The following is a 14108-nucleotide window of genomic DNA, read 5'->3' on the forward strand; positions in this document are numbered from 1 at the left end:
GAAGCGAACAACACAGGTAACAGGGTCAAACCTCATTAATGAGGAGACCACCCTGAAGCACAGCAACAAGGCGTGCCCTTGGCAGGGGCACGCAGAACATGGCACTGCCCAGAGCAGGCAGGAACAGCAGCCACTACACCACATCAAATGGCACTTCAAGGCGACACACCTGCTCCCCGAGCAGAACCAGCCAGACCCAGTGCCTGCTGCAGAGAGCCCTGGCGACTCCTGAGGCCCTTCAGGACCACCAGAAGCACTGTGGTCAAAGTACAAATGTGATCAGCTCTCAGGAGGAGAAAGGTTTCTTACACCGATCAGCTGCAACCTGACTTAAGAAGAAACCAAAAAATATGGGGAAAAATAAAGGCAAAGGTAGAAAGGGCTGCAATATTTTATGTCATTGATTGTATTCTCTCATTTTGTTTTGTTTTCATGGCACATAATGGACACTACTTTAAGCCAAAAGAGAATCTCAAGTCAATGCTGACTGTAAGAAAATAAAGACACCCTGTAACTCTGCCCTCACTTTAGCCCTAATTTCACTAACCATGTTATTCTCAGCACAGTAAAGTGGCTGAGGCCAAGTTACTCAGTGCAACTAGTCTCTCTGGTGCAGAAAAGGCTACAGCTACTCTCCAGATTCTATCTTTCTCATGGGAGTACTTCAGGAACACTGTATTTTACATCTAAAGCAGAGCAGGGCTAACATACACTTTTCCTTGGGAGAAAAAATCCTGTAATAGTCACTGGAGTGTGCACCAGCAAGAACCAGCACCTCACATCACAGCAATAAAATTCCCACTGCTGCAGTGCACTGCAGCACTGGCAGAGTCTGGAGGGTGGTCACCCCAGGGCTTTCATAAAGACCCTATTTGACTGTTCATTTCTCTAGAGAGGATGAGGATGTTCCATAGGCACTTTCAAGCACAACTAAGCCTAGAGTACAAAACACATCACAGGAGAACCTGGGAGGGAGCAATGGATCTCCAGCTTGACACATGTTGGAAAGAGTTCCCATCTGTACGGCAAATTGCTCAGTCCTCTTGAGTTGTATTCAAGCATTTTCTTCACACTGCCACAGCATGAATTTCACCTATATGGAGCTCATTACAGGTTCTGCATGGGCATACTTAATGCCTTCTTCCCTTTCTGTCTCCTAATACCTTCCCACCTTTAACAAAAGTTTAGCATCTGTATAGCCTTCATATTCTGCGTAGACACTAAGGACAGGACCCCAGCACACTGCACCGCACCTCTCAGGTGTGTCCCCCACACAACAACCCCACTGCCTACATTCCTACACAACTCCAAGGCTGCAGCCCTGCTGAAGGTAAGCAGATCCCACTGCTGCCAGCCACAGCTTCTGAAGCTCTGCACCTTTATCTGGGCCTATGCTCACTGAACAGAGTCTGACAGTCAGCCAACCCATCAGCATTTCTGAAGGCTTCCCCCAGCCAGTGGCTAAGCCAGTCCCCATGAAAGGAGCTGCTGATGTGCAATTTGCAGAGGAGGAAGCATTTCAGAAACACAGTGTGTTGTGGGACAGACCTCTGCCCACTCTACCAAATCACGTGCCATCTTCATATGCAAAATACAAGAGCACATTTGACTGTTAAGAGGTTTTGGGGGAAGGAGACTAACATAAAAAGGATAAAATTCTGCCCACCCAGCATTCACTGAGAAGGGCTTTGTCCATTGCTGTGATTATTTGTGAAAATTCAAAATAAATCCGTTTTCTTGGTGGTAACAGCATCATCATCATTTCCTGTCCCCTTTCCCAAAAACCCTTAATAGCAAAGGTATTTCACAGGCAAACATTTCTTTTTTAAAAGGCAGAGCTCATCTTATTTTAGAATCCACCATCTACGCCAAGACTTCACACTGTGCTGAATGCATTACAACATCTACCAAAAGTGCAAAATACATTTTAAAAATGGTCAGGCAATACGCTGAATAGTTGTGGTTTCTGAACACTTGCCAGTTTTAGTTAGAGGAGGTTTTTTTACCCTGTGTAACTTATGGGCACATTGAGAAAGATATGTGTAAAGCGTTCTTGCAATCTATTATATCACAGCAAGGCGATTTGCAAATGCCTTTGTTCACTCAAGCACAACACATCCAGAACTACCCCTGTATTTCCCTTCCCGTCATGTGGTGTTACTCCTTTTCAACTTGAAATACCATATAAAGAAATTACTTTCGCTAGTTACAAACACCAAAGTCTAGAATACAAGTATCTGGTTATCTGTGGGAATAGAATGCTGTGACAACCAGAGTAAAAGTTACTACTTTTTCCTTAATTTTAAAACCAAGATAAGTTAGCCCCTCAAAAAGAAAAATAGTAAGAATCACAATGTGCAAAATCTTAGCCTATGATGAGTCAGATTAATGAATGACTTGCTTGCTAGAACTGCTTGTGAGTACAGTACTGCAAGAACCAACCAGACAGAGGATGCAGGATTTAGGACTCATATCCAGATCATATGAAAACATGATCTGAACCTTTGCCAAATATCAGCATAATCCTGATTTGAGTTCGCAGATAGGTTGGGATGATTCTTTTCCCATTACACTTTAGTTATGGGCACTTCTGGTGAAAAAAGAGGAGACAGAAAAGCCAACAAACCAGCAGGCAGCCTTTGTGAAAGAGACTGAAACAGGATCAGGGTTCTCCCTAAGGAGAGGAAAATAGCTGCAGATGAGTCAAGAGAGAAATGTAGACAAAAGCGGAAGGCAGCTTAAAAGATTTTTAAAAGCCCAGCAACAAGAACTACTGGAACCCTGATTTCATTAAGCGGGTCAGAAATGACAGATCAGAGGGTGTGAAACCAGAACTAGTTGGTCATTTTCTAAGTTGTTTTTCAAAAGAAAATGCCAATTAGTCAAAACCAAAGCTTTTGGCAGGAATATAAACACTAAGTTTGTCTGGAACATTTTCTTGGGTACAAGATGGCATTTCTGATCAGAGAAATCACGTCCCAAAAGCCAGTGCCCTGGAACAGCACTCCAATCCCTACACCAAAGGTGAGGTAATCCCAGGCTGACAGTGACCCTGGACAGTGAGTCTACCTGACCTCACACAAGTAGTCTGTGGATACACCAGCCCAGAGAACTTCACAGTGCACCCAAATTAATAAACCCACCTGCTCTTTTGATGTACCTGGATCATTTTCACCAAACAGACTCACACCAACCCTGTCTACTGTCTCTGCATCTTCCAGGAGGAACTACCTTGAGTGTCTCTGTACCCAAATCACACCCAAGCCATGCCATTGTCATGGGTGATCTATAGGTCCAAAAAAATCCACACATCTTAATATCACTAATGGTTTTGCTTAAATTTTGTCATTTCATTTTGACATGTAACTAAAATGCAAATTATATTCATATATTCCCTTATCCACAAAAAATTCATTCAAATCCATATAAACAAAAATTATAAAGCTGAAGAAAACATTTTCTCATGACTGAAAAAGAAAACCAAGATGAGGGTTTACTTCATTTCCTTATTCAACATTTTGTTCAAACCCATATATTCATGTGAATGCTTCACAGGCACTGGTTATACCAACACTCTGTTCAGCAATGGAAAGATGTCCCATCTGAGCTCTACAAGTTAAAATGTAGTCCGTGGCCATGCAACAGATATGTCTTTAACTTCTCTGCATATTTTTATTTTCTCTGTGGTTTTCAATTTCTATTTTATCTCTCCTTCCAGTTGTCCAGAGAGTTCTACTAACAAACCTTATGAAGTTCCTGTGAAAAGGAGACAGGCACTGTTCCTAGGAAAGAGGAGATTGCATGTTAGTTCAGTTCCAAAAATGGCTCCAGGTGCATAAAAACACCTCAGGAAACATTTGGTGTATGTATAGAGAACAAACACCTGCAGATTTCTACCTTAGTTACTCAAAAGTGCCTGGCTCCCATGCTTCTCCAACAGGTAAAATTCCTGAGGATTCATGTGCTCTGAGCTGATTTCAGGTTTTGGAACAATGACTGCATCAGCCACTTTCTTATGTATAGAAACAAATACAGCTACTAATTTTGAGAACAGTATTACTCACTCCTGAAACTGAGCATGCTGGTTATTTACAGCACAATTTACAGCTTGACCATTAGTCAGCTGTTAAATTTTGCCTCGTGATAAAAGGTTTAGATCTGCTTCCTGAACAAATACGATCAAGCTTGCAAAAAGTGAAAGCAGATGGGAAGTTTTATTGCAAAATTACTGCAGAAACAAAAAAGGAAAAAAATCAATGGTGAAATATTGATGAAAATAAAATTCAGATGGAATGAGATAATGTGCAAATCACTTGGTGAAAAATACATCTCCAAATATGTTTTAAGAGACATTTCAGTTCCATGGTTACACATTTAATTTTCCAAACCATGAAATGTTCCATTATTGCAATAGCTTTGATTGGCTGTGATTCTGCCAGCAAAACTACTACAGAATTGTTATAATGATAAATTTTGCTGCAAGAAAAGGCTATTATATAAGAATGACTCTTTCAGATATTTATAGAAAGAGTTTTTATTTATTTATTTTAAGAGGCTATAATGAGAGAGGCTGGATTGAAAACAAAGAAAGAAAATCGGGGCCAATCAATATAATGTTCTCAATTAGTCTAAGTTTTTCATATTTTAAATTGTTTCAAGGCTTCAGAAAAACACAGAAGGAATCTACAGCTTTTACTGGTATTTTTAAGATGTATGTTTTCACCTCTCTGTTATGACTGTTCACTGATTCCTTCCTTCCTTTCTGCCTCCTGTCTCCTGTCCCCACTTTTCAGCCACAGGATAGTTTGGAATTGAAAATATATTTTCCTGTTATCTTTCTCTCTATTTTTTTCATGACTATTCAGATACGACAACAATTGTCCAGAAACAAACTATAAATATATTAATATTTAGCTAGCTAGCTACTCATCCATGCATACAGATAAACATTACATAAATGTGTGAATCTGAGGCAAAATTAATGACAAAGGTCAAGAAATACCACACAATCCCACCATAATAAGCCTCAGAAAGAGTATCCAAGTATTGTAGTAATACATTGGAAGTATAATAAAAATTTAATGTAGAGACTCATTTTCATTTAAATTTCACAAGTGTTGTGGGAAATACCTTTCATCACCACTCCTAAAACCTGAGAGCAAAACCACCACTTGGTGCTAGGAAGTTCAAGTGTAAATTTGTAAAATAAATCTTCTTTTGTCCTTTGAGGGTAAACTAGATTAGCAGACAAAAGCAGGAGAAGTAGAAATACAGCTACAAGCACATTCAGCAACAAATAAAGGCAACAGGAAGGTGCATGTTGCAAGCAGCAGTCTGGTAAAATTATGTATTCTTTTCTTTTCAAATATAATAAAAAAGTTCAGAATTAAAATCCATTAGTGAGTAAGTTAATGGATTTGTGACAATCCCAGAGAACAGGCTTCATTGTGTTAAGCTCTCTATCAATCTGCTTCTGCTGGTATTTTCCATCCTCCAGGAATGACCCTACCTTCACTATCCAAAGGGAGATTCTAGCTGGCCCAGTGAAGCCCCAGTGTAGTGCCAGAAGTCAGGCATTAACCCAGCAACTATTAGTGCTCTTCCTTAACAGGCCAGGAAAAGAGAAAGCAAACACATCCTCACAGCTTTTACTGTTTTCTCCAGATTGCAGGACATGTCTTAAGACACAGCTGAGCATACAAAGGACAGTGTAATTGGTGGAAGTCATTGCTCTCCAGACCTGTGTCTAAATAAGTTTCCTTCTGCAACTTTCCTATTGTGGGGTGCCATGTTAAGGTGGCCACTGGTAAAAGATACTGCCAGAGCAGCAGTCCAAGAGGTCCTCACCTCACACGACCCTGTGCCTCTGTGATAAACCACCAGATGCCTTCAGTGTACAAACACCCAGTACAGGCCTGGAGGCCAGAGAGTGCTGGGGATGTCCTGCTGCTGCTGCTTTTTCCAAGCTGCTGAGCCATCAAATTGCCACCAAATGGTCAGAGGCACAAGCCTTAGTTTCACAGCTCTGCCATTTTTCATAGGGCACTCACTCCCAAACTATGGCATGCTCACATTTGTGTCACTGTGGAGATGCCCCCACCTCCAGTACCAAACTTGCTGGACTGAGTCCATCTGTTGTTGCCTCCCTCATTTTATGGCTGTTGGGAGCCTGGACAGACAGCTTGCAGTGCCTCTCAAAACACTGTGTAGGCAACACCATGGTCTGCAGGGCCAGGACCAGATTTCTAACACCATCACCATATGTCTCCAGTCAGAGCACATAGCATCGATGTCAAGTCCAAGGAAGAGCTCTCTCGTTAGACATTTCCAGGCTTCTCTTAGGCCATTCAGACATGCTCTTATGGTTCCCACCAAGTATCCTGCAGAGCCAGGCTTTTGGCAACAAAGCCCTTGCATTCACAAGTGAATAAGCGTGGAAATTGTCTCATTAATGGCTCTGCACAGACACACTGAACTACCTCAATAACAATATACTACCAGTTTTTCATCTCACAGAGGGCTTGAATAAATGAATATGCATCCCACCTCTGTATTAAAGTCACAATCTACTTGGTTGAAGTACTTAACTAAATTCCTCACTGAACATCTATTTCAACTCCACACAGAGCTGACTCAACATCCCTCTCAATGCCACACTCAGCAAGGCAATGCTGTGGGACCTTGGAGGATGACGGTGTTCTGCACTGGAGGCTTTGAGAGTAAGATGATTCAGAATGAGTGATTCCAAAAGAGCCTCTAGATTCATTCCCATCTGCCCTACTCCCACACCACACTCAATGTGTTTCTTCCCACTCACTAATAACAGCTCTTGCCTCCTACATGCTACCAACACCTGACTGTCTTTTCTCACTGCAAGAGAGTAAGTGCTTATAATGCATTCAAAGCACAATTTTGTCTGACACATTTGTTTTAACTAATTCTCTTAAGGGATTTTTTTTTCCCTGCTAGAGCTGTTTCATTTGTAGGAGCAAATAAGCCTGAACGTCTCCTGCCACATCTGCTATCATCCCCTTATTCAATAGGCTGCTAAAGGTTACACTTCACAGAAGGGGATTGCCTTTTCCCACGCACACTGAACCTGATGAGAAAATCATGACCAGATAGGTACCTCTCCATTCATCCCTTCCGTACCTATCCGATATGCTGTGGCAAGCAAACAGCTGGGAATTGATTCATATGTGGGCAGTTCTACCTTTTCCAGCCTTGCAAACAAAATGCACCGATCTCAGGCAATACTCCACCTTGAAATACTTCCATGTCTTTCTCTTCTGCTTAGGTCGTTATAGTTCTTATAGCCACCCTATAATTCAACAGACTGGGTTCAAGTGAAAAAATAAGATTGAGAGAACACAGTTAACACTCTCCCTGACCATGATTAACAGGACACAGCCCTGCTCTCAGATGCAGAGCATGTTTTCTTTCTCAAGTAAGATCATCATGGTGATTGGGACTCCTGGCAGCCCACAAGGGAATCTATCTAGCCAGAAGGCTTTAATGCTGGTTTAGGACTATAATGAATCAAAATGTTCTGCCAACATTGAGTTTTTTACTAAAGAAAATAAATAAATCTAGCCAGCAACATTTCTACACTGGCTCCTCTACTTTTAAAGCGTTCACTTTTCCCACCTAGTGATTAAACTCAGGAAGGAAAAATGAGAGAAGATAGAGAATCTAGGTTCAAAAAATTTCAGCATATGGAATAAAAAGTTTCCAAAAGCTCAGGCTGACTAACACCGTCATGCTAGAAAAATTGAGAGAGAAATACAGGCCAGCATGAACTCTAACCTTAATATTACTGCAACGTTATCCACATATTTTACCATGGTTTCCTAAAAAATGAGGCTCACACAGTCACATAGAGCCAGCTTGTCTGTGTCTGATTATAAATTCCCTCTCCTCCAGTAACTTCTGAAGCCATTGGCCAATTTTAACCAACTTTGCCAGAGAAGCAGAGGTCTGAGAAATAAACACCTCTTATTTCTAACATGGAGACAAGAGACACCCTCTGAAGAGCGAGGCCTTACTTTTGCACTTCCACATGTTCTGGAAGTTTGGGAGCAGCTTTGTGTTATGTTTCCCAGAACTCTAATGGGTGGACACACTATCTGTTGGCACAGATAGTAGCTGCAACAGGCACTCACATGACATCACATACAGGACCTTGGCTATCTCCCCTCACTTACAGGGAGACCAAAGTGAGGGACAGGAGCAAGAAAGACGTCCAGTCTGGTAAGGCCAGCAAAAAACTGCCAATGATTTCATCAAGTTGGGCACAATGGGCCCTCAGCAATACAGTCAACAACTCTAAACACTTTCCAAGGCACGTCAGAGCTTCAGGGAGATACTCTTGCATCAAGCTTCTCAAAAGCTGCCTTCATTTGGTTCCATGCTGTTCTGCAACACAAAGTCAGCAAGTGCACTTTCTGAGCATGACATCTGTGCTTGCAAGAGAGGGAAGACAGCACTCCGATATACACAGGTGTTGCTGTTTAAAGCATGTGCCCAGAAAGCTGAGTGTACAAAAAGAGAAGCGCCCTTTGTGCACTCTTTTGGGAGCCAGGAGCCACATTAACAGCTGCACAATGGGAGGAGAGTAAGCAAGATCAGACAGGTCAATTAGATGCAGAAGTAAATGGGAAACCTCAGCTACAAATTTTCTGTAGAGCCTAGGTTCTGCAGGAGCACAGGAATTCACCAGTCTCACTATTTATTTGGAATTATGAAGGTTTTCCACAACCAGGATTTTCCAGCTCTCTTATAAACGGTGTACTGCACACTCTTATGAGCCAGTTGTTTCCTGCTTGGTTAAATAAGCTCACTACTTACTCTAAATTCCACATGTTTGCAATCACAATCAGCTGATCTTATCCCTGCAGAGTTTTATCAGGTGTAAGAATTAACAGGCTCTACACTCCCTCAGACAAGGGAGAAGGAATACCTAGGTGAGCAACTTCCATGCCCACCTTCCCACCACATTCCACACACTCACACACCTGTGCCAGACAGCACAGGGCAGCCAAGCCCCTTGCTGGGACCAGGGCCTCCTCCCCAGCATGGCCAGCAGAGCCCTTGCAGGTGAGACCAGAGCAGGGGAGGGTTGGCCAGGGTGCTGCCTGCACCCAGCATGCGAGGGAACCACGGATGACGGCAGCACAAGTATTCCCCGGCAAGACTTCAATTCCTCCATGTTCATAATTCCCTACTGTCACTGCAGAGGTTCCCAAGGACTCTTTCTTGAGCCTTCTCAGAGGTGGCAGGGGAAGGGAGTATTTCACCTTCTTCTGCTGCCCAAATAGAGCATGTATCAACCAGCACACCCACCACAGTTATTCTATAAGGAGCAGCTGGTAGTCTTGAAAGTAATGCCTGAATATGAAGCTACAAATCATCATGATTTTCTTAAACTGATGCCGAAGGCTCAATGAAATACAAAGCTCTTGATGCTAGACATTGTACCAAAACCAGAATGAGGGTGTCCCTGCTTTGGACTCAGGGTTGCCACAATATATTAATGTTGGCCAAGAAGATTCCTTGGAATCTGTTAACTCCACAGGTATTTTTGGAAGTCTTACTCCTCTGCTGCTCGACTTCTTCAGTCTTACTGCCAAAGCAGGTCCTCATTCCCTTACACAAAACCTAGCTCTGCACAAGATACTCCATTCGAGACACTTCTGCAAAGCCATGACTGCCAGGCAGTTAAATCTAACCACTCCGTTTAGTTGGCTGCCCACAGCAGCACGAAGCCCTACACAAAGGCTGCAAAACACTAACAACCTGCCTGCTAAATAAATTGAACTGGGTTGATCTTCAAACTCTTGTGGAAAGATCACTTCCAGGACCTGAGTAAGCTAGCATTTAAGAAGCTCAAATACTTCCACAGCATGCTGCAGTCACATCTGTAATTTCTCCCTTGCTTGCAAGAAAAAAATTGCAGAACAGGCCAGCAATCAGGCCACAAACAGTTTTTAATTCAAAGAAACAGAACTGAAGCACTGAAAATACATACTGAAGTTGTAATCAATATAAAGAGTTGTGCATGCACCTCTTCCTCATTATATTGTGATTTCCCTCTCCATCCGTTTATGTGCCTCTCCTAAGCCCTCCCACACCGGATACTTCCAGAATCCCTTGCTTACCAACCTGCACCTTCATTTAACCCTCACCCCTACTTCTGTCTCTCCCTGCCCCTCCATCCAGAAGTCTCCCTCCTTCCTGGAACATAGCATTGCTCCTGTTGTATTCCAGAGTACCCAAGCTTTGGGTTTCCCTGTCCCTCTGAGTACACAAGACAGAGGAATTCCCCTTTCAGACTATGTACCTTTTGACTTTTGCTACCATATGAGGGAAAACACTTCTCCATCCACAATATTTCTATATAAAACAGCCCTGTGTTAATCTGGGCACAACTTTGTTCACTTGGGACCTGCTAACCTCTCACTGGGCTGTCATATCACAGACAAGCTTTCAGACTTACTTTCCCCAAAAGCCAAAGAGGCAGGTCAGGTCAGTTTTAGGACACTAAAGAGAGAGAGCCTTTGCTGGCTGTGATTCTGCCCTAATGGTCCTCTCAGTCAAGAGGCCTCCTCAGGTCATGGTGGCCATTTATAACCAGGATTTGACTTCAGTTTAAATTATGCAAATCACTTAAGTTTTGAAAAAAAAAATAAAAAAAAAAAAAAAAAAAAAAAAATCAACACTTCGGCACAGTTTCCAGTGAAGGCACAATGTTGTTGCAGCCTGAGACCAGTGAGAAAAGCTCCTGATGTCAGCACTACAGAGGTGGCAAACAGCATCCCCCCAGGAAAAAGGCCTCCACACCTCTGGCATATTTCCTCCATGAAAATGTGCTGTAAGCTGAAGTTTCAGAACTGACACATCCCACCCTTTGTGACCCTTCACTGTTTTGCTGGCTACCTCACCGCAGTCTCGTAACAGCTATGTGCCAGCAAGTGGGGTGGAAAGTACCTCTGACCACTGAGAACTGCTATTCCACACAGACTTCACACCAACACAGACCCTGGCACAAGCTGCTACTGCAAACTGAGGATGGCACCTCCACAGATAAGAGCACAGAAGGGCCTCAGGAAGAGCAGTGTGCAGTTTCTGTTTTGGTAATGAATCACAGAACCACAGAACCATTTTGGTTGGAAAAGACTCTAAATAACAAGTTTGATTAGGTGTTTTTTGAAGAGACTTGCAGTGTTTTCTGCACACTTTCCTACCCTTTAAGCAAACAGACTCTATGGTCATAGAGGAAAACCCCTGAAAACTGATAGCCATGATCTCTCACCCTTACAAAATAACAACATATCAGAGCATTCCACAGTTTCTATACTTGAATAAATACATAACATAAATACAGTTGTACAGATGATTTACAAAATGTCAAATTAAGCTCCATGGGGACTTCTTTGTTTTTAAATGACAGCATTTCCTTTGCAAGTAACTCTACAATAGTCAGGCTTCCAGAGCTTAGAACTCACAATTTTTCTGCCAGTTTTTTCACTCTCCAGGATTGTTTCTCTTCATATCATCAAAAGGACTGTTGCTCACTCCTGGACAATGTTATCTTTTGGGACACTGACCTGTTTTGGGCCTCTGAGTAAGGCTGAATCTTCTGTGTGATAAGAAACTGTCCAAACCCCTTCTGAATGTGTTGCAAGGCAGACAGGGATTTCTAAAACTGTTTAGAAAGTTCTTCCATCCTGTACATATTTCTCTAAGCAAATATTTATTTAACTGACTAAAGTATTAGAGATATAATTTTATTTAAAGACATAATTTCAATTTCCATTTAAAACCACTTTATTAGTTCACCATTTAAGACATACTCAGCTGAAGCATCATATCAAATTGCTAGTGTAGATGCAAATGTTTTATTCTAAAAATTGCCAAGTAACACTGATTCATAATGCAGACACATCAAATAAAGAGTGGAAGTTAGTAGTTTCAGTGTTTCTGGCATGCTTTCTTAGCAACAAAATTTGTTTTATTCCAAAACCTAAAAACTGACAAGTATTTAGTCTTGGATACAATGGGATTTGTTTTTATTTTTCACACTTTTTGCATATATGAAAGAGATTTTTTACATAGTATTTCAAAACAATAATGTCTCTTCCACAAATATCAGTAGGACTGCACAAGGAAATCAACTTTGTCTCTGAATTTATTCACAGAAGCTGTACAAACCTAGTGGAAACTCTACTTCAATATCTGAGTCTCAGTGGCTCTTCCAGCATTTTCTAGGACACCAACAGTTGTTACTACAGAACTAGAAGTCTCTTATTTTTCAGGAGATATCCCAATATAAAAGACTAACATGCTGTAATTGCTCTTGGTTGATGGATTCAGCCTAGAGAAAAGCAAATGAAGAGCAAGTGAAAGCAACTGATTCCTATCACCAACTACACAAAAAGGCCAATGCATTGGACTATTCACAAGAGGAAAGAAAACAGCAGCACACGAGCAAGCATTTTCCAAGAGAATTTTAAGTCACAAAAGCCAATGATACAAGGCTCCAAAACTACAGGAGGAGATGCAGCTGATTATACTAAGGAGTTAATTTAAAATATGACAACAGCATACAAGTTATTTATCTGAGATCTTTTAACTCAGTACCACAAGGAATAGGAACATGGAGTATTACTCTGTCAGGAGATGTGTTAGGTCAAGAAATTTGTTAGTATTTTACATCTAAAGCCTCAGTTTGGGGGACTGCTCTCTTTGCCATCTTGTAAAGTCATGCATACAACAAAGTTCAGAACTGTACTAAAAAACCGATTTATAAAATCACAACAAGAAAATCTACTATGCGGTTTAAAAAAGAGCTAAACACCTCCACTGCAAGCATGTGCTAAACAGCAAGGTGTTAAATGGGGTCTGCTGAGATTGCCAAAGTAGCAATAAAATAGTTCAAGACTCCTTTAACCTTCATTTCTCTGAAAGAAAATACAAGGCATTTCTTAACAATTTCAGTGGGCATAAGGCAGGGATTGCAAACCACAAACCCGGCCTTGTAGTAAACCTTCTGAGGAAACACTGGCCCTTTTTCCCAGAAGAGCATCATTATAGTTTAGTCTCTATTCTTCTAATGTTCTGTTTTCCAAAGCTAAAGCAAGATCATCCATGAGGACCAGATGCTTAAAAAACCAATAAATATTCTAAGAACTGATATTTGGTTGAAAAAACGACTTTGATAGAAAGTGCTTCATCCACCTCCCAATAATACTGAAGCACTCAGTCACACTCAAAGTTGTGCAAAACCAAGGAAAAGTTGAACACTCAGTGGAAATGCTTGGTGAGAGTCCCAAATCCTGCAGTGTTCAAAGGTGCTGTACGTTCAGTATGAACTAAAATCACAGATTAACTTGCTTTTCTAATGTTGAGGCTACATACACACCTTTTCCATGTGAGAGAGTCAGCTGAACTGGAGTAAACATGCATCCATTCCAGGAAGATGGATTGGACAGTTGAGCCTTGGAAACGTGAGCCTGCAGCACAGTAATGTGAAAAAGGTGCTCTCCTGTCAATGAAATATTTTTTTCTTGAAAGAGTTCAATAAAAATGTTGATAACCCCACCTACATCCCCAATAAGCTCATTCAGAACTGTTGGAATAGCTGTCCATAAAACAGTACAAAATCACCCCAAGCAGAAGCAGATGGAACTTAACTGAAACAGTGGCGAGTGCATCTTACACAGCACTTACAGCATGTTTTGCCTCAGGGTTTATATATTTGCTCACAAAATTCTACCATAAACATCTGAATGGGTTGTAAAGATACAAGGCAAACTAGATGATTTCAATCATGCCAAATTTCCCCTGCCCAATTTTGGCTCCTTTCTCTCAAATTTGCCAAATTTAGGCATTTTCTAATACCTACAGAATATAAACAAGCCTTTTTGGTAAGAAGTATTTTCTTCAAATCCCAGTCTTGGTGTTTCAAGCTATATAATCCTAAAGCCTTGTCCCTACAAAGGACTCCATGCTGTATGCTGCGAGAATTCTACTGCTTCTTAAGAAGTTCTTAAAAATGTTTTCATTTTTTAAAACACCTTTCCTCAAATCCCAGCTTCTTTATCATGCTA

The 14108-nt window shown here is 41.4% G+C and overlaps 1 protein-coding gene across 5 annotated transcripts in view; it reads right to left on the reverse strand.

Annotated features, from left to right (window-relative positions):
* Positions 1-14108, reverse strand: part of IRS1 (insulin receptor substrate 1) — a 307581-nt gene that overhangs the window by 187978 nt on the left and 105495 nt on the right. The window contains exons 3-4 of one of the 5 annotated variants that reach the window (XR_004241994.1): positions 13421-13543; positions 12052-12373 (exon numbers count right to left, since the gene is read on the reverse strand). The exons of 3 other annotated variants lie outside the window; for them this stretch is intronic. The gene's annotated coding sequence lies outside the window, so the exon portion shown is untranslated. Of the gene's footprint in view, positions 1-12051; positions 12374-13420; positions 13544-14108 lie in introns of those variants that run through there. One more of the 5 variants, XR_004241990.1, reaches the window with a different exon arrangement.

This window comes from Corvus moneduloides, chromosome 10 (genome assembly GCF_009650955.1).
Source record: "Corvus moneduloides isolate bCorMon1 chromosome 10, bCorMon1.pri, whole genome shotgun sequence".
Lineage (NCBI taxonomy): Eukaryota > Metazoa > Chordata > Aves > Passeriformes > Corvidae > Corvus > Corvus moneduloides.